We start from the raw sequence: 18223 nt of genomic DNA, 5'->3' as shown, positions 1-18223 counted from the left end.
TGGAAGGTGAGCTATAACTTAATTGTGTTAAATAACTGTGCTCTTTTCTCTGCCATTAGCTACCCAGCATCGAAAGACCTGACAAGGTGTAATAAATTGATAAGTACAATAATTCATAATTAAATTTAATTATGAATAATTAAATTACAATTCAGAAGAATCACAGTATGTTCTAATGACATAGGACAAGAATAATTTCTCTTGCCATGTAAAAAAAAAAACAAACTAAAAATTATATCATCTAAACACAGGGTATCTAGACCCTAAATCAGGTGCCTTTGTATCATCCTGTTTGTTTCAAGTAATATAAAAGAATTGATATTGGTTTCCGGGCCGGTCCTGATTAGCACCCACGTTGTGTGGTCCTAAGGTGATAACCTCTGTTATAACTGTAAATTGGTGGTGATACATCTGCCTTATGAGTCGTTCTGGGGATTAACAAGACCATGTATTCAAAGGTTTGGCGCCTGTAAGACTATTATGTAGTAAAACTATGGGACTTTTTTCCTAGTTAAGCCAATTGGTTTCTCCCTAACTGTCCTTGAGTAGGTTGACTCTCCTTTCTTTCTCTTGTGACAAAGTGAGATCACCCTTGTGGATTAGCTTTTGCGTGGAGAGGTATATGGAAGCCTGCTAAGGGTGTACAGTGCCACCGATGCTAGTTTCTCAACAGTTTGAGCTTCCTAATTTAAATTTAATTTTTTAAGTATCCAGAAATCTTTTAGCAGGGCAGGTTCGTTTTTGTAGCAGCGGCTGGCGGGTCGGCCTCTGGTGCTTGGAGAGCAGACAGGATGGGTGGAGCTGTGCAGTGTTCCCTGGGCCTCGCCCAGACACCTGGACACTTTGCAACCCTTGAGAGGACCGGAGGGCAGGACGGTGCCGCAGCTCTTGGGGGAGTCCAGAGCCGGGTGATGGAAAGTAAGGATCTTGTCTCTGGCCTTGGGGATGCAACTCTGGGCGCGGCTGCTTCCCTGAAGCGCACACCTGAACTTTGGCCAGGTGTGCATCATCAGTTTGGGGGTTATACTGAGACACGTGCATCGTCAGGTATAACTCCCATAACCACAGCCATTCTGTCTTCCCAGTCAGGAAACTTCATCTTCCCGACCATCCAGGAAAGGGACAGGGGCAGCTCGTTAGAGCAACTCATAAACAACTTCTTCAGCACAACTTGGCTGAAGGTGGAGTTGGTTGGCCAGAAACCTGTACAGCTTGACAAACAGCCTTCGGGAGACGTCCTGGCCTCGAGCTCCTGGCCCTGAACTCTTCGGTCCTTGTTGTGGCCAAAGTTCCCTCGCACGTTGGAGCCTACTGCTCTGCCGGGTGTTTTGTTTGTTCATTCATTTTAACAAACATCATTATTGCATTTTGAGAGTGACCCTGTGAGGTGGGCAGCAGAGGGATCATTGTTCCTATTTTTCAGACGGGGAACAAGGTTTAGAGAAATGAAGAGCCCCACTGACCAGATGAAATTTAGTGTGGCAGAACCATGCCTGAACTAAGTTCTAAAACTCAGGTTAATGCTCATTCAGTTGCAAAAGGAAAACTCAATAACATCTTGTTTAGAAATCAGAGGTAGTCTACTAGCTTGCTAAAGGTTTGTAAGGGAACTGCAGGCGACCGTTTTGCTTTCATACACCACACGCACTACCCAGCAACTGTGCTTCTCTGGAATTTTGTGGAGACAGCCACTAGTTGTGAGCCATGGATCTGGTTAGAAGAACGTGGGAGAACATGCGAAATGCCAAAGATGGTCATGTTTTTCCTCTTCTCAGAAGGATGGAGAATTAGTTTAGTCAACCTTTTCATCGTGGTTTCTTTGATTTCTTCAGGAAATTGAGAAAGTGTTTCAGAGCACAAACACTGTGCTAGGCCACATGGGTGCCAATCCTGACTCCATCATTGTGAGCTTAACCCTTCTGTGCCTCAGTTTCCTCATCTGTAAAAGGAGAGCACAATGTCTTTGAACCTGGGGACTATTTTAAGATCAAATGAATTAGATGTTTAGAATAGCACTTGGGGGACTTCCATGCTGGTCCAGTGGTTAAGAATCTGCCTTCCAATGCAGGGGACGCAGGTTCGATCCCTGGTCGGGGAACTAAGATCCCACATGCTGCGGGGCCACTAAGCCCGCACACTCTAGAGCTCGCAAAACGTAACTACTGAGCCCAAGCCCGCTACAACGAAAGATGCCCCAATGAAGAGCTCATGTTCCGCAACTAAGACCCGATGCGGCCAAATAAATAAATTTTTTTTAAAAAAAGAAAGAATAGCACTTGGCACATAGGCCCCCACGTCAGTGTGAGTCATTATCTTTAGGTCAACGGCTTTTGAGCCTGGCACAGTGCTGGGGATACAAAGATGAGTAAGACGTGGTATCTTCCATCAACGAGATTAGAGTAGCGTCTTTATTACTCAACTTGTTTCTACTTTCACCTCTTACAATGGCACATGTTTTCTTTTCAGCTTTTATTTTTGATCAGAGATAACGCAATGCTTTAATTTATACTGTGTTTCCTCTTGTTCAGGGTCAAAGAGATGCTTAAGTTTGTACAGTCCCACCCACAGCCTTCAGTTCCCTGTAAGCACCATGTAAGCAACTGAATTTCCCATTTCTGTCTGGGTTCTTTCTTCCCATTCCCGTTTCTATTCTTTCTTCTCCTCTGTTCCAGGGTATATATCACCTTTGCCTCTCTTATTACGGACTTTCTCCTCTGCTTTCACATACCAACAGCTGAGAGAATACCCGTCATCACTCTCACCCTTTTTCCGGGTGTTCAGCCCCTTGAAGTCTCTGAATTAATCAGGACTCTTAAAATTTTTTATTTAGGTGAAATTCACATGACATAAAAATAACCATTTAAAGTATAAAATTCAGTGATATTTAACGCATACATTGTTGTTCAACTACCCCCTCTATCTACTTTGAAAACTTTTTTCATCACCCTGAGAAGAAAATCCCATATCCATTAAGCAGTCATAACTATTCCCTGCTCCCTCAAGCGCCTGCATAACCACCAATCTGCTTTCTGCCTCTCTGGATCTATCTACTCTGGGTATTTCATATAAGCGGAATCATACACTGGGTGGCCTTTTGTGTCTGCCATAATCAGGATTTAAGGTTATCCATATAGGACATAAGTTACTAATAGGAAGAACTTCTACTTCACTTTTTATGTTGTAGCCATACCTCCTTTAAGGAACTCTGGATGGAGGTCTAAAGTAACCAGGACATGTGAGAGGCAGGGCCATGCTGAATAAAGTAACCAAGGTGCTGAGTGTACTGAGTTTCTAATTGCGCTGAGGAAATTAACTCTTCCTGCCCTCTGGTAACAAACTGAAGAGATCTTGGTGGTGCATTTAGCCAACGTGTGGATGGGTTGGTGGTGGTGAAAAACATGGGGGTCTTGTTGGGGGGAGGAAACCAGGTTCACACACTAAGGAATTTGGGACTATTTGATATCAAGTAGCTGTTTCTCAAATCTCAAAGATACTGAATTTAGTTAAATCAACAGGTGATGTGGGAACTTCCCTGGTGGCCCAGTGGTAAAGAATCCACCTTCCAATGCAGGGGATGCGGGTTTGATCCCTGGTCAGGGAACTAAGATCCCACATGCCACGGGGCAACTAAGCCCGCATGCCACACTACAGAGCCTGCGCACTCTGGAGCCCACACCACAACTAGAGAGCCTGTGCACCACAGCTACTAAGCTCTGGAGCTCACCCACCACAACTAGAGAGGAGACTGTACACCGCAACGAAGGATCCCCCGTGCCGCAACTAAGACCTAACGCAGCCAAAAATAAATAAATAAAATAAATAATTTTTTTTAAAAAAAAGAAAAGGTGATGTGATCTAATTAGTAGTGATGGAATGATTATTGCAGAATGCAGTGATCAACACAGATCTTCAAAAAAGGTGAGATCCAAGGAGGAAGAATTTGCCAATATGGTGCCAGGGTTTCCTAGAGGGGATGATCTGATACCAATGAGTGTTGGTCACTAGACACAGTAGAGAATAGCAGTTCTGCAGGTAACATTTAATCTGTTATCCTTACTTCAGAACCTGTCCCTTATTCATTTTAGAGCTGTTGTTTTTTCAAGATTATCTCTACCAGAACTTCCCAGGTGGTGCAGTTTGTTGAAAAGGCAGAGTCCTGGGCTGCACTCCAGAATCACTGAGTCAAAAAAAATCTGCAGGGATTAAACACTGGAACATGCAATTTTATACACTTGCTCAAACCTCAAAGTATGAGAACCTCAAAATTATGCACTCATATTTTATTGCTAATCAGAAAATTCTGAACCATGGGAGGAGTTAACTTTGATGACAATAATTTATTTTTTCAAGTATCTGGCCTCCTTAATATTATCAGATATTAGAAGATACTACTTTTTTTAAATTTTTATTTTATTTATTTATTTGGCTGTGTTGGGTCTTTGTTGCTGTGTGCGGGCTTTCTCTAGTTGGGGCGAGCAGGGTCTACTCTTCATTGCAGTGTGCGGGCTTCTCATTACGGTGGCTTCGCGTTGCAGAGCCCAGGCTCTAGGCACACAGGCTTCAGTAGTTGTGGCACACGGGCTCAGTAGTTGTGGCTCGTGGGCTCTAGAGCACAGGCTCAGTAGTTGTGGCGCATGGGCTTAGTTGCTCCGCAGTATGTGGGATCCTCCTGGACCAGGGCTCAAATCCGTGTCCCCTGCATTGGCAGGTGGATTCTTAACTACTGCGCCACCAGGGAAGTCCCTAGAAGATACTGTTTTATAAAAGTAGTTGTTCTTATGGCATACCTTCCCTGCACTAGGCCACATGCAGAGCCACTGATTTTAAATTATTTTTAGCAATCATAAGATAATGATTTCAACTCTTTGGGCCTCAGTGTTCAAATCTGAAAATTGAGATAATAGTTCCTACCTCTTAGACTTAAGTGAGATAATATATGCAACATGCTTAGCACAGAACCTGGCATAAATTAAGTGCACAAAAATGGTTAGCTATTATTACTATTATTTATTCACATTTTATACATGGGGAAACTAAAAAACATATGGCATCAGGCAACACCCAAAGACAATCCACTAGGAAATGGTGGAGACAGAATTCAAGTTTTCATATGTTTGATTATAGAAACCTAACTTTTTATTCTTTCTTGTATGTGTGTGATCAATGAAGCTTTGGTTAATGTTCCCATCAAAAATAACTCTTTTAGACCTTTGACCAACCCCAGGCTTTTGATGAATATTTATTTGTTCTCTCAACCTCGATAAGTCCTGGGCAGCTGCACAGCAGAAGCCGAGTGAGTAATTCCTGTATATGTCCCTCAACTTCTTCATACCCCCAGAGAAATTCAGTAATGTGCCTGGCAGTAAAGTGAGAAAAACAAAAATTGGGAAATGCAGAAGTTGAAGCACTCCAAAAACCACACTTTAACCCACGTGGAAACCTTTTTGGGCTCTTTTCAAAAACAACAAAGTATCATATTGAACAATCTACCTGGTGTCCAGAAATAGTGGTCTGGGGAGTCATTGTCTGAGCATCTCATCTCTCAGACACAGGAATGGATACCCTGAAGAATTCCCAGGGGGCCTTCTGGCCTCACACACTGGCCATAACGAAACCCCACCACCTTGTTTTGTTCTTCTCATGAAGGTTACCCATGGTGAAGTCCAGATGTCCAAGACTTAACTCAGCCACCAGAGGCACAATTTCCAAGTCATGTTGTTTCTGTGGTTTTTAACTTTTCAAGAGAAGTTGGTGAGGGGAGAGGGTAGTTAGTAAGGAAAATAACTTTCAAAATAGCTGAAGGAAACCCCACAAAATTGTTTCTTTTAATCTCACTAACTCCAAATCTCCAGGAATGAAAAATGCTATTGTCATCATAAGAGATGTATTTTTCTTTCCTTTAACAGAAGAAAGGTGAGCAGGAACAATAGATTTCTGAGAAATAAAGTTATTTCCTTATGCTGGATGAATCATGCCTCTTTAATAATTTTTTTACAGCCATTATGCAAGTTATTTAAGTCTCCATTTTGTTAGAAAGCATTCCTTAAGCAGTTTATATGAACTGTGAATGTCATCTCATTTTTATCTGTCATTATTTTTTGTTATGAGCCATCACTCAAACCAGAATAAGCTACTTGTTACTAAAACATAGGAAGCCCATTCCTACAGTCCTGCCTTTGTTTATGTTTTCTGCCCCTTGGAGAGAGGATGAGAAATTTTATCAAGCATATTCATGTATTCCAGATACCTTGCTTTCTCACTCACACAGTAAAGCTAAGTAGATTCTTGGAATGACTTTGCGAAGAATTCTTTCCCAACATCCTCTGTTTCACAGGTCAAAGGTCCAGTTGTAGGGCCCAAGTCTATCTTCAAGACTGTTCTCCAGAAACTCTCTGGTCTGTACACTTTATTTATTAAAATTTTATACATTCATCAGAGTCTCAATCAAGAACTAGGTCTAGGGCTTCCCTGGTGGTGCAGTGGTTAAGAATCCGCCTGCCAATGCAGGGGACACGGGTTCGAGCCCTGGTCCGGGAAGATCCTACATGCTGTGGAGCAACTAAGCCCGTGGGCCACAACTACTGAAGCCCACGTGCCACAACTACTGAAGCCTGCGAACCTAGAGCCTGTGCTCTGCAACAAGAGAAGCCACCGCAATGAGAAGCCCGTGCAGCGCAACCAAGAGTAGCCCCCGCTCGCCGCAACTAGAGAAAGCCCATACACAGCAACAAAGACCCAACTCAGACAAAAATAAATAAATAAATAAATTTATAAAAGAGAAAAAAAAACTAGGTCTATTATGAAGCTTTAGATTACGGAGTCTCTCCTTCCTCTGAGCTCATGGCACCGAGTGGGCAATGGTGTCCTGTTAATGGGATTAAACAAGAGGGTAGGAGACCACTGTTTGGGATGCTTTAGCGAAAATTCTCTACAAAGAATTGTGGAATCGTTGGTTCTCTATTTGTTTTTCCCATTAAACTGTCCTATAAAGAAGAGTAAAAATAAGAAATGCTGAGTATCTGAGGCTATAATCTCAAACCGCCCCCCATGTTGGGCTGAAATTTCCCTGGAATCTATGTTTTCTCTTTTACATGATCCTCTATTTACCTTTGCGTCTGCCAGATGTGGGCTTACTCTTCATACGGGGAGAATAAAAATTGTTGAAACCTTCCATGTCATGAGGAATTTTACTTTTTAAATGGGGGTGATAGAGGGTAATGGGGAAAAGCATAAGTGTAAGGAAAACTAACATGCATATTATATTCTACTCTAAATAATTTTAAATACGAACACCATTTTCCCCATATCTTCGGAAAACTTTTATGCTCTAGGATAACATGACCTGTTTATCTTGTAGTTTTGACCTACTCCCTGATATATTGCCATGTACTCGAATTTAGGTGTAAAGATATGTGTATCCCATTTTGAGAAGCACAGGGCTAGATGAACGCTAAGGTCCCTTCAACTTTGAGATGCTATGATTCTGTCATTTTTAGTCTTTTATTGACATTTAATTGTTTTATATTGTCATTTTCAGTATTGTCTATTTTATTTTTATTTATTTATGTATTTATTTGGCTGTATCGGGTCTCAGTTGTGGCATGCAGGATCTTTCGTTGCGGCACATGGGCTCAGTAGTTTCAGCACACGGGCTCTAGAGCATGCAGGCTCAGTTGCCACATGGCATGGGGGATCTTAGTTCCCCAACCAGGGATAGAACCCGTGTCCTCTGCATTGGAAGGCAGATTCTTAACCACCGGACCACCAGGGAAGTTCCAGTATTGTCTATTTTAAAGTTTAAACAAAATTATAAATTCCTTTAACTATAATGTGCATAATTGTTCCCCTTCAAAGCTCAGCTTTCTCATAATAGGCCTTCAATAAATATTGAATGAATTTCAGTTTTCAAAGATGCTTTTTTTTTTTTGCGGTACGCGGGCCTCTCACTTTTGCGGCCTCTCCCGTTGCGGAGCACAGGCTCCGGACGCGCAGGCTCAGCGGCCATGGCTCACGGGCCCAGCCGCTCCGCGGCATGTGGGATCTTCCCGGACCGGGGCACGAACCCGCGTCCCCTGCATCGGCGGGAGGACTCCCAACCACTGCGCCACCAGGGAAGCCCTGCTTTTTATAAATTACTTATAGAAGTACTTTTTGAGTTGCCCCCGAAGGGATAGAACATCAAAACAAACACAGTAGATATTTCTTCCTCCCACCTTCATTTTCAATTTGTGTATGTTGGAGAGAATCTTCTTTATGTAGCCTATACACTGAAAAGTAAGATTTTCAAAACAGGAGATAGGATACAAAAATGTACATCGACTATTTTGTGTTTATTAGATTCTGCCAACCCTATCAAATCTAATTTATAAAAGAGAATAAATATCTGCAGATAATTCTGCTCTGGAAACTAATTTGGAGGAACTGACTTGATGGCCACCTTTCTCTATTCTCTCCCATACTGCCTGGTCTTGTATGTTTCCCAATATGTAGTGTTTTATTTCTCTTTGCTGCCTGGCTAAGACTCACGTTCCATCATTGAACTGAGAGATGGGAAAACATTCTGGCTCAAAGTGGCCAACAGAGACTCTTTTGACAAAACAAAGAGCTCCAAAGTCCATGCTTCAATTAGATTTAGATTTAATTACTCACTAGGCCAACAGTCTACATTTTCTATGTGGGAGAGAAATTGTATCATTTTTAGATTGCATAAGCAATAAGCAATAGATTGCATAAGCAATCTGTTGAGTTTGCCTGACATATGCAGCCAAACCCAATTTTAAAGACACAGTAATATGGGGGAAAAACCCCTCTGTGCAGCTCTGATGAAGTTTTCTAAACTGCTATCGTCAACGGATAATATCTGCAGGGCTGATTTTACCAGCATGACAGCATTGCATGGGTTTTGAAGTAAGGCTGACCATAAAAAGGAAGGAAGGTCTGCTGCATGCTATAACACGGATCAATCTTGAAAACATTATGCAGAATGAAATAAGGCAGACACAAAAGGACAAAGATTGCATGTTTCCACTTATGAGTGTTTAGAATAGGCAAATTCATAGAGATGACCAGGGGTTGGATGGCAGAGGGAATGGTGAGTTTGGGCTTAATGATTATGGGTTTTCTTTTTGGGGTCATGAAAAGTTTTGGAAACAGAGAGTGGTGATGGTTGCACGTTATGAATGCAATTAACACCACTGAATTGTGCCTTTAAAAATGGTTGGACTTCCCTGGCAGCCCAGTAGTTAAAGACTCTGCACTTCCACTGCAGGGGGAATGGGTTGGATCCCTAGTCGAGGAACTAAGATCCCACATGCCACGCACAGGGCAGCCAAGGTGGGGGGAGAGGTTAAAACCCAAGAAACCACACCAAGCCAAAACTAAACAAAAGAGAAGCATGTGCATCATCAATGGGCCTATTTTCCTATTTCTGGCTGGAACAAGAAGTCATAATTTGAAAAAGAGAGAATATACGAAAGGAGCTAATACAGTTTTGCCTAATCATGTGAAGTTACCACCTGCAGTATCAGTGAGGGGTCTTCCCACTGGGGCAGCTAGGAAATTTTTTTCTAGTTTTTGGATTTAGAGATGTTACCATCTCTGAGAATTAATATTTATTATTTGGAAGGGTATGTGTGTGTGTGTGTGTGTGTGTGTGTGTGTGTCTGTGTGTGTGTGTCTGTGTGTGTGTGTCTGTGTGTGTGTGTTATTCTCTGGACAATCGGTTGATAATAGGATAAAAGTGCAACTCATATCTTAGGAAACAAAGGATCACATTTTTACATGCCCTTGTATGATCCCACCTTGTCTTCTGCTGAGGAACTTTAGTTTTGTTTTTTTTGGCTGTGCTGCAGGGCTTGTGGGATCTCAGTTCCCCCCACCAAGGATTAAACCCGCACCCTCGGCAGTGAAAGTTCTGGCAGTGAAAGTCCTAACCACTGGACGGCCAGGGAATTCCTTTCAGAAGAATTTTGAAAACTCTCCGTCCCTATGTTCCTCACTCATCTGTTCATGCCAAAGGTAACCATCTCCTGTCTTTCTGGTGCCCTGAGGAATTATTCCACAGATAATTAGACTTGGAGAAAAGAATGTATAGAGAGGAAGCTTAGATCCTTGGGTGAGAATAACCCATGACAACACAGCGTAGGGTTTTTTAACAGAGGAGTGGACGTGAAGACAGGGGAGCAAGGCTAGGAGTGGGGTTTGGTCATGAGCAGAGCTCCTGTGTGGAGTTTAATTCCTTGCAAATATTCAAACTATAAAAAGCTATAATTAATGTATTAATGTATACGACAATGAATTAATGTACGTGACTTCTCTTTCTCTCACATGTATCATTCCCTTTGGCTCTCCAAACTTCGGTAAAACCTGCTGTACCTTGGGACTTCCCTGGTGGTCCAGTGGTTAAGAATCCACCTTCCAAAGCAGGGGACGAGGGTTCGATCCCTAGTCGGGGAACTAAGATCCCACGTGCCGCGGGGAAACTAAGCCCGTGCGCCCCAGCCAGAGGGCCCGCATGCTGCAACTACTGAGCCCGCGTGCTGCAACGAATGATCCCGCGTGCTACAACTAAGACCCCATGCAGCCAAATAAAGAAATAAATATTGAAACCTGCTGCACCTTTACAATTTAGTGTGGTTGTACTGGAGGAAAGTCATTGTAAAGGGAAGTGAGGCTTGGCGCACATTCAATCCACCCTCTCCCAGAGAGTCCTTTAGAGTGAACTAGCATCATGCCATCCCCCTCTGGGGACCCACACTGGAGCAAAGAATTCATAATCCAGAGAATCAGTGACCTTGATCACAACTCAGGAGCTTACAAGAGAATTCCCCCACCACCAGTTTTCCTAAATTTGTCTAGCTTGTATTTAAAGCCTTGGCACAAACCTAACCATAATAAGAATTCAAAGCATTAGCTGTTATTTGAATTAATGCTCACTTCAGAAATTCCCCTTAAAGTTCTGGTATTGATGGGTGAGGACAGGTGCAGGACAAATAGGGAAGGGTAGAGTTCTATGGTTTAACAAAGGATGTGATTAGAAAGTTTCTGAGTTGGGCATGAAATGTAGAGAGGAAACAGCATATACTTCCTTCCTTCCATAATCTAAAAAGGATCTTGACTGAGAGGAGAGCTATCACCACCTCCCAACCAGGAGTGCTCTCACCGGTCCCTCGGCCAGTTAGGTCTCCTGTTATGAGATGTGTACTTTTCTTTCATATTAAACATCACTGTTTTAATTATATATTTACATGTGAATGTAATTACTTAATTAATGTCTCTTCCCCACTTGAATTTAACTTCCATGAGATCCTTATTGGTTTCATTCAACACTTTTTCCAGTGTTTATTATACCAGGTACTATGTACTTTTTTTCCATGTGGGTAAAAAAGAAACAGACCAAAAACTCCTCTTGTCATGGACCTAAGGCTCAATGAACATAGACAATACTGTATTTTAAGTGACGCGTGCTAAAGAGAAGTATACATTAGGAAAAGGGAAAAGGAAAGGTCAGGATGATGGGATATAGTTGAAATTTTAGATATGGGACAAGAAAAAGCCTCAACTACGAGGGAGTATTTGAGTAAAGATAAGGGATCAGGGCTTCCCTGGTGGCGCAGTGGTTGAGAGTCCGCCTGCCGATGCAGGGGACACGGGTTCGTGCCCCGGTCCGGGAAGATCCCACATGCCGCGGAGCGGCTGGGCCCGTGAGGCGTGGCCGCTGAGCCTGCGGGTCCGGAGCCTGTGCTCCACAACGGGAGAGGCCACAACGGTGAGCGGCCCGGCGTACTGAAGGAAAAAAAAAAAAAGATAAGGGATCAAGCTGTACTAATATACAGGGGAGTAGCATTCCAGGCAGAAGGGCCAGCAAGTATTCTTTGCTCCTCTGTGTTCTTTGTGCAACGAGAGAGGCATGGCAGGGGCAGGTGGTAGAGGGTCTGGTGACCCACTGTAAGGCTGTTGGCTATTACTGAGAAAATGAGGGACCATGGAGAGTTTTGAGAGCAGAGAGACATGAACTAAAATATTTCAGGGGACTTCCCTGGTGACGCAGTGGTTAAGACTCCAGGCTCCCAATGCAGGGGGCCCGTGTTTGATCCCTGATCAGGGAACTAGATTCCACATGCACGCTGCAACTAAGAGTTCGCATGCTACAACTAAGGAGCCCGCCTGCCACAACAAAGACCCAGGGCAACCAAAATAAAATAAATAAAATTTTAAAATAGAATAAATAAATTAAATATTTCAGAAGGATTGCTGTGCAGAGAAGAGTCTGTAATTGAAGAAAGGAAGACCAGTTGAGAGGCTGAATGTCACCATCCAGGTTGTTTAGACCTGGAGGTGGTGAAAGTGGTCAGTGAACAGGATTTGGGCATGGGATTTATTTATTTTTTAATTTCTTTTTTATATTGGAGTATAGTTGATTAACAATGTTGTGTTCGTTTCAGGTGTACAGCAACGTGATTCAGTTGTACATATACATGCATCTGTTCTTTTTCAAATCCTTTTCCCATTGAGGTTATTACAGGATATTGAGCAGAGTTCCCTGTGCTATACAGCAGCTCCCTGTTGGTTATCTATTTTAAATATAGCAGTGTGTACATGTCAATCCCAAACTCCCAGTCTATCCCTCCCTGCCCCCACCCCCAGCCTTCCCCCTGGGCATGGGATTTAAAAGGAAGAGAGCAATCAAGAAGACGGCCGGGTTGGCCTGAGCAATGGGAAGAATGACGTTGCCACTGATGCCATTGAGACAGGGAAGGCAGCAAAAGGAGCAGGTTATATGTTGGGAGAGAGAACAGGTGCTCAGTTTCAGCCATGTCTGAAATGCCCATCAGACAATCAGATGGAGATGCTGAGGTGGAGGATGGACATACTTGCCTTGAGTTCAAGGGAGAGGTCCAGCCTAGAACTACAGATTGGGGGGTCATCAATGTATAGATGGTATTCAAAGCCTTGAGGCAGGAAGAGAGCAGGAACCCTTGCCGCTTTGCTCACTATTGTAACACCAGCACAGTTTCTATCATCTGGTGGGTATTAAGTTTCTACTGAATGAATAAATAGAATGCATACGGCCTCAGGTAGGAGGGAGAAGCAAAATCTTTAATAGACCAGCTTGCATGAGGGAAGGAATTTAAAGCCTCTTATTTGAAAAGCCCGACCTGTTTTCCAAGTTCAGTGCAGTCATTTAGATGCTGATTCTGATGAAACAAATCTTTTTTTTTTGTTCTTTGAGATGATGCTGCTTCTGACTTTAAATTAGAATATGGCTTCCACGTTTGTGGAAAACATGGCTTATGCAAAAATCCTTTGGTGTAAATATCTAGTCTTCTAGCAATTCTTGTAAGGCAATCAAAGAAGCGGTTTGGGAAGCAAAATCTCTGTCCTAAGTCCTATATAACTGGGTTTACTTGCCCGGCCACAAAGCAGGAACAGTTACTGCTGGTCTCTACTGAGACTCAGAGATATTGTGTAATTAAATGAGGGAATAGATGCTTTTGGCTGATGGAACATAAGATGCCTTTAAATAAATGTTACAGGCTTCCCTGGTGGCGCAGTGGTTAAGAATCCGCCTGCCAATGCAGGAGACACGGGTTCGAGTCCTGGTCCGGGAAGATCCCACATGCCACAGAGCAACTAAGCCCGTGCGCCACAGCTACTGAGCCCGCGCTCTAGAGCCGGCAAGCCACAACTACTGAGCCCGTGTGCCACAATTACTGAAGCCCAAGCGCCTAGAGCCCGTGCTCCACAACAAGAGAAGCCACGGCAATGAGAAGCCCGCGCACCGCACCGCTCGCTGCAACTAGAGAAAGCCCGTGCGCAGCAACGAAGACCCCATGCAGCCAAAAATAAATAAATTAAATAAATAAAAAACTATAAATAAATAAAGTTACTATGATTATTATTATGCTTCTAAAATTAAAGATATCACTTTACCATGATTACAATTTACAAACTGACTACTCCTCCCGTCTCCTGATCTATATTACCTGTGGAGCATGGACTGGACTTTTAAAGAGGCAGCCCTAAAGGAACCTACGCATTAGGCAGAGTGGCCCTCAATCATTTTAACTATGTGATTTGGCCTGTGAAAACCCCGCCCATCTTCACTGGACCCACACAGGAGGAAGGCTGCCTGGTGGTGGTAATGTTGTTGTGGGGAGGGGCGTAAAGGACTGAGTTCAAATTTGAATGTGTAGGGCCCATGCACTGTCAGCCAGAGCAGCAGCAGTGCTGGAGGAAAGCTTCCCTTCCTAAGACTTTCAGGGAGCCAAGAAAGCCACGCTGGAGTCCACCATGGACAGGTAAAGCAGCCGGCTCGTGGGTGGTTGTGTTTGGCCTTCCTCTCAGAGCAAATCTGAGTAATAAGATGGGTAAGCTCTCCCCTTCTCCCCTGTCACTGTCTGACTCACAAGATCTGCTTGGTCAAGATGCACATTTATTTTTCTAGTTCTGTCTCATCTTCTGTTCAGATCTTAACATGCTTTCCACCCAACTGTCTCCTTCTCTTTTCTTCCCATAGTCAAAAGAACTTTTATGCACTATGTATTGACTTGTCCTTGCAGTTAGAACTAGTTTCTGGTAGTAATATGAATCAAGCAAATGTTAAGAGACTGAAATCATGAAAAGCTCATAGCAATACTATGTAATACTATGTAATACTATGTAATCATTCTGTAAACATTCAACTATGAAACTCCTTGAAGAAAAGCTTTACTAGGGAGACTTTACTGAATAATTACACAGTCAAGAAATTATTTTTTAAATGCCAATATTCAAAATTAATTGCTTGCAGGTCACTATGACTCTGTCTACTATTATAAGGAGATAAATCAGTCAAGCAACTTATTTAATATTAAAGGCCCAACTGTTAGGCAGTCAAATGGTATTTATTATTTACCTAGTCTTTCCATTTCTTCAGACATGACTTAACTTACTTCTTCAGTGTGTCTTTTGTAAGATTTTCACAATGTCTTCACATGAAGTTTATGACAAGTATGTTATTGTCATAGAACTTAATCTAGTCCTATTTTTGATGATTGCAAATGTAGGAAAATTTACACCTAATCCATACTTTATCTCAAATTAATCTTTTACAAAGAATTTCAACTACAGAGCTAAGAATCTTAAGGGTAGATTCAATGTCCTTCAGAAAATTGAGGGCAAAAATGTCAAATGTCAGCTCAGTTTACAGTGAGATTTTGAAAACTAATCTGAGGTAAAAGAGAGAGAAAAAAGCCTCAGTGGAGATACCTGTAAATAATGAAATGCAAAGCAATGGTAAAATCAGAGCTGCAATTCAGAGAAAGTCAGAGAAGGCAAAGGAGATGAAATTCAACAGGAGAAAAAGGGAAATACGTGATTTTCATTAAGGAAAATACTATCTGCAGAGCACAGTAGTAATGGCACACGGCGGGAGAGCATGACCTTGTCACGATTATTTTTAACCCATTTGTCTCCGGTTTGCATTGCTGGGGATGCAGCCAGTGTTCTGCCTCAGGGAACACAGCTGTCCTGTGCAGCTGTCAACCTGCAGGCCTTACAGACTGTCTCTGCTGAGTCCTCCGAACACTTAAGAGAATCCAGAGGAGCATAGGGTGCTGGACATAGGCCCCCAGCTATAGTAAAAGAAAGTGATGGATCAAGATAGTTAATTAACAAGGCCATGGTCATGCAATTCACTTCACTGTGACTGGTAACTTCTGATGGAAACAGAGCTACTGTATTTTCATGTGGGGTAGGAGACAGAAGGCTATGTGAATCCCTTAGTCTATGTCCTGTCCTTTCTTATACTCCCAGGACACTTTTTTACTCCTCATGGGAACAGGGCTCCCACACCACCTGCAGTGCATCATATAGTCCCCCTTTCTCCACTTCACATCCACACACTCCAGGAAGACAGGTTAAATGTAAAAGGAATTTACTGGTATAGATTATGAATTATGAATGAATAAGATATGAAGAGATTATGCTTAACCTATTTAAAACTGGGCCCGAAAGACAGAATGTTTTTTCTTCCACTCCAGTATTTATTAAGCATGTATTATGTATTCGGTTTATGTTCTATGCTGAGGCTGATTATGTTAATTAATAATCGTAATAGTAACAGATGTAGTGCTGTGGTGATCACCGTGTGAACTATTATCAGTTTAAAATAGAGCCAACTGGGCTTCCCTGGTGGCGCAGTGGTTGAGAGTCCGCCTGCCGATGCAGGGGACACGGGTTCGTGCCCCGGTCTGGGAAGATCCCACATGCCGCGGAGCGGCTGGGCGCGTGAGCCATGGCCTCTGAGCCTGCGCGTCCGGAGCCTATGCTCCGCAATAGGAGAGGCCACAGCAGTGAGTGGCCCGCGTACCGCAAAATAATAATAATAATAAATTAATTAAATTAAGCCAATTATTATTAGATCTTTGTTAGCATCCATTTCGGATTCCTGTCAAATGTGCATTTTTAATTCTAAAAATCTGACTGACTAATTTTTATACGGTTTCACATACATAATGTATATACTGGTGATTTAGATGTACCACCATCTCTGCCTCAGGATTTAAAGTGGATTCCAGGGACTTCCCTGGCAGCCCAGTGGTTAAGACATTGTGCTTCCATTGCAGGGAGGACAGGTTCAATCTCTGGTGGGGGAACTAAGATCCAACATACCCTGCAGCATGGCCCCCCCCCAAAAAAAAGTGGATTCCAATAACCTTCATGTGTGTGAGGAAGACATTCCAATTGCAAGACCTTTAAAAATCTCCAGCACTTGCTTATCTACTTAATAAGAGTGACATTTGAGAACTTGACTTCAGGGTCTATCTCATGTATTTCATTATTAAAATATCAATAATCAACGTATGTCCATACAAAGACTAGTACATCAGTGTAGAAGCTTGATTCACAATAGCCCCAAAATGGAAACAATCCAAACGTCCATCAACAGGTGAATGACTAAACGAAATGTGCTGTATCTAAGCCATGGAATATTGCTTTGCCGTAAAAAGGAACAAACTATACTGATAGATGCAACACCAGGAATGAATGTCACAGTCATAACATGCTTAGTGAAAGAAGTCAGACACAAAGGAGGAAATAATGTGTGCTTTATATGAAATTCTAGAAAATAATTTATAGTTGCAGAAAGCAGTTTAGTGGTTGCCTGGGAGGGAGGGGAAGAATTGACTGAAAAGTTGGGTGAGGAAACTTGTGGGGGAGGGGTGCCCTGAAAATGTTCTGTATCCTGATTGTGGTAGCAGTTTTGGGTGTTTACATCTGCCAATATTCATAGAATTGTACATTTTAAATGGGCGAAGTATGTAAATTATACCTCAATGTAAAAAAAAAAAAAAATTGAAAAAAGTTTCAATTCTCTTGCCAGCAAACCGTATTCAAATTACTGACTAGGTCATTACTTTGACAAGTCCTCTGCACTCCTGCTCATTGCCACTAGGTGGCAACATTATCTCCACAGATTAGATAAGTACATTTCTGGAAAAGTCCAAGGACAAAAACCAGGGACACTCACTCCTGATGCTTTGGTATCAACCGCACTGTATAGCTTGTGGTGTGTTCACAACCACAAAGAAACTTGTGTTAGAGAGTATTTCCACAAATTCAACTCAATTTAGTGCTTATGATATGCAAGACACTGTGCTGGGAAACAAAGTGCAATCCGCCCCTCCCCTAACCCGCCCTGCACACACACACACACACACACACACACACACACACACACACACAGTGTGTGAAGAACATTGCAAAATATTTAGGTTATATTACAAATTTACACAGGAAATCAGCCTAATCTAAATCCTGTAAATACATGCCTATAAAAAAGACTAGAACGAAAAACGTAAGTATATTAACAGTAATTATCATTAGATAGTATGTCTAATTATCACTAGATATACTGGTTAAGCATTTAAAAAATTTTAACTTTCTACTTTTTAGTAGTATGCAAGTTGACATATTTTTAAAAAGCATGACTCAAAAAGTGACACTTCCTGACTCAAAACACAGAAATTCTAATTGAGGAGACAGACGTAGCAATCAATTGATAACAAAGGTTGAATGCTTTGATAAGGATAAGCGGAGAACAGTAGGAAACTACGGGAGGGTTTTTTGTTGCTGTTCATGTTCGATTTTGCCTAGAAATTTTGGCATAGTGGCAGTGAGAAAGGTCTGAAATTGTGATTAAGGCTTTGAAGGATCGGTAGGTTTTGCCCAGTGGAAAAAA

General features: G+C 42.3%; 1 protein-coding gene and 1 pseudogene across 1 annotated transcript in view; both read right to left on the bottom strand.

Moving 5' to 3' along the window:
- Nucleotides 1–18223, bottom strand: part of RIMKLB (ribosomal modification protein rimK like family member B) — a 127128-nt gene that overhangs the window by 80675 nt on the left and 28230 nt on the right. The window lies entirely within an intron of this gene.
- On the bottom strand, nucleotides 246–8618 carry LOC101285544 (ribosomal protein L18-like; annotated as a pseudogene).

The sequence above is a fragment of the Orcinus orca genome, chromosome 11 (genome assembly GCF_937001465.1).
Source record: "Orcinus orca chromosome 11, mOrcOrc1.1, whole genome shotgun sequence".
NCBI lineage: Eukaryota > Metazoa > Chordata > Mammalia > Artiodactyla > Delphinidae > Orcinus > Orcinus orca.
The sequence above is the reverse complement of the archived record's forward strand: the minus strand, read 5'-3'. Positions and strand labels throughout refer to the sequence as shown.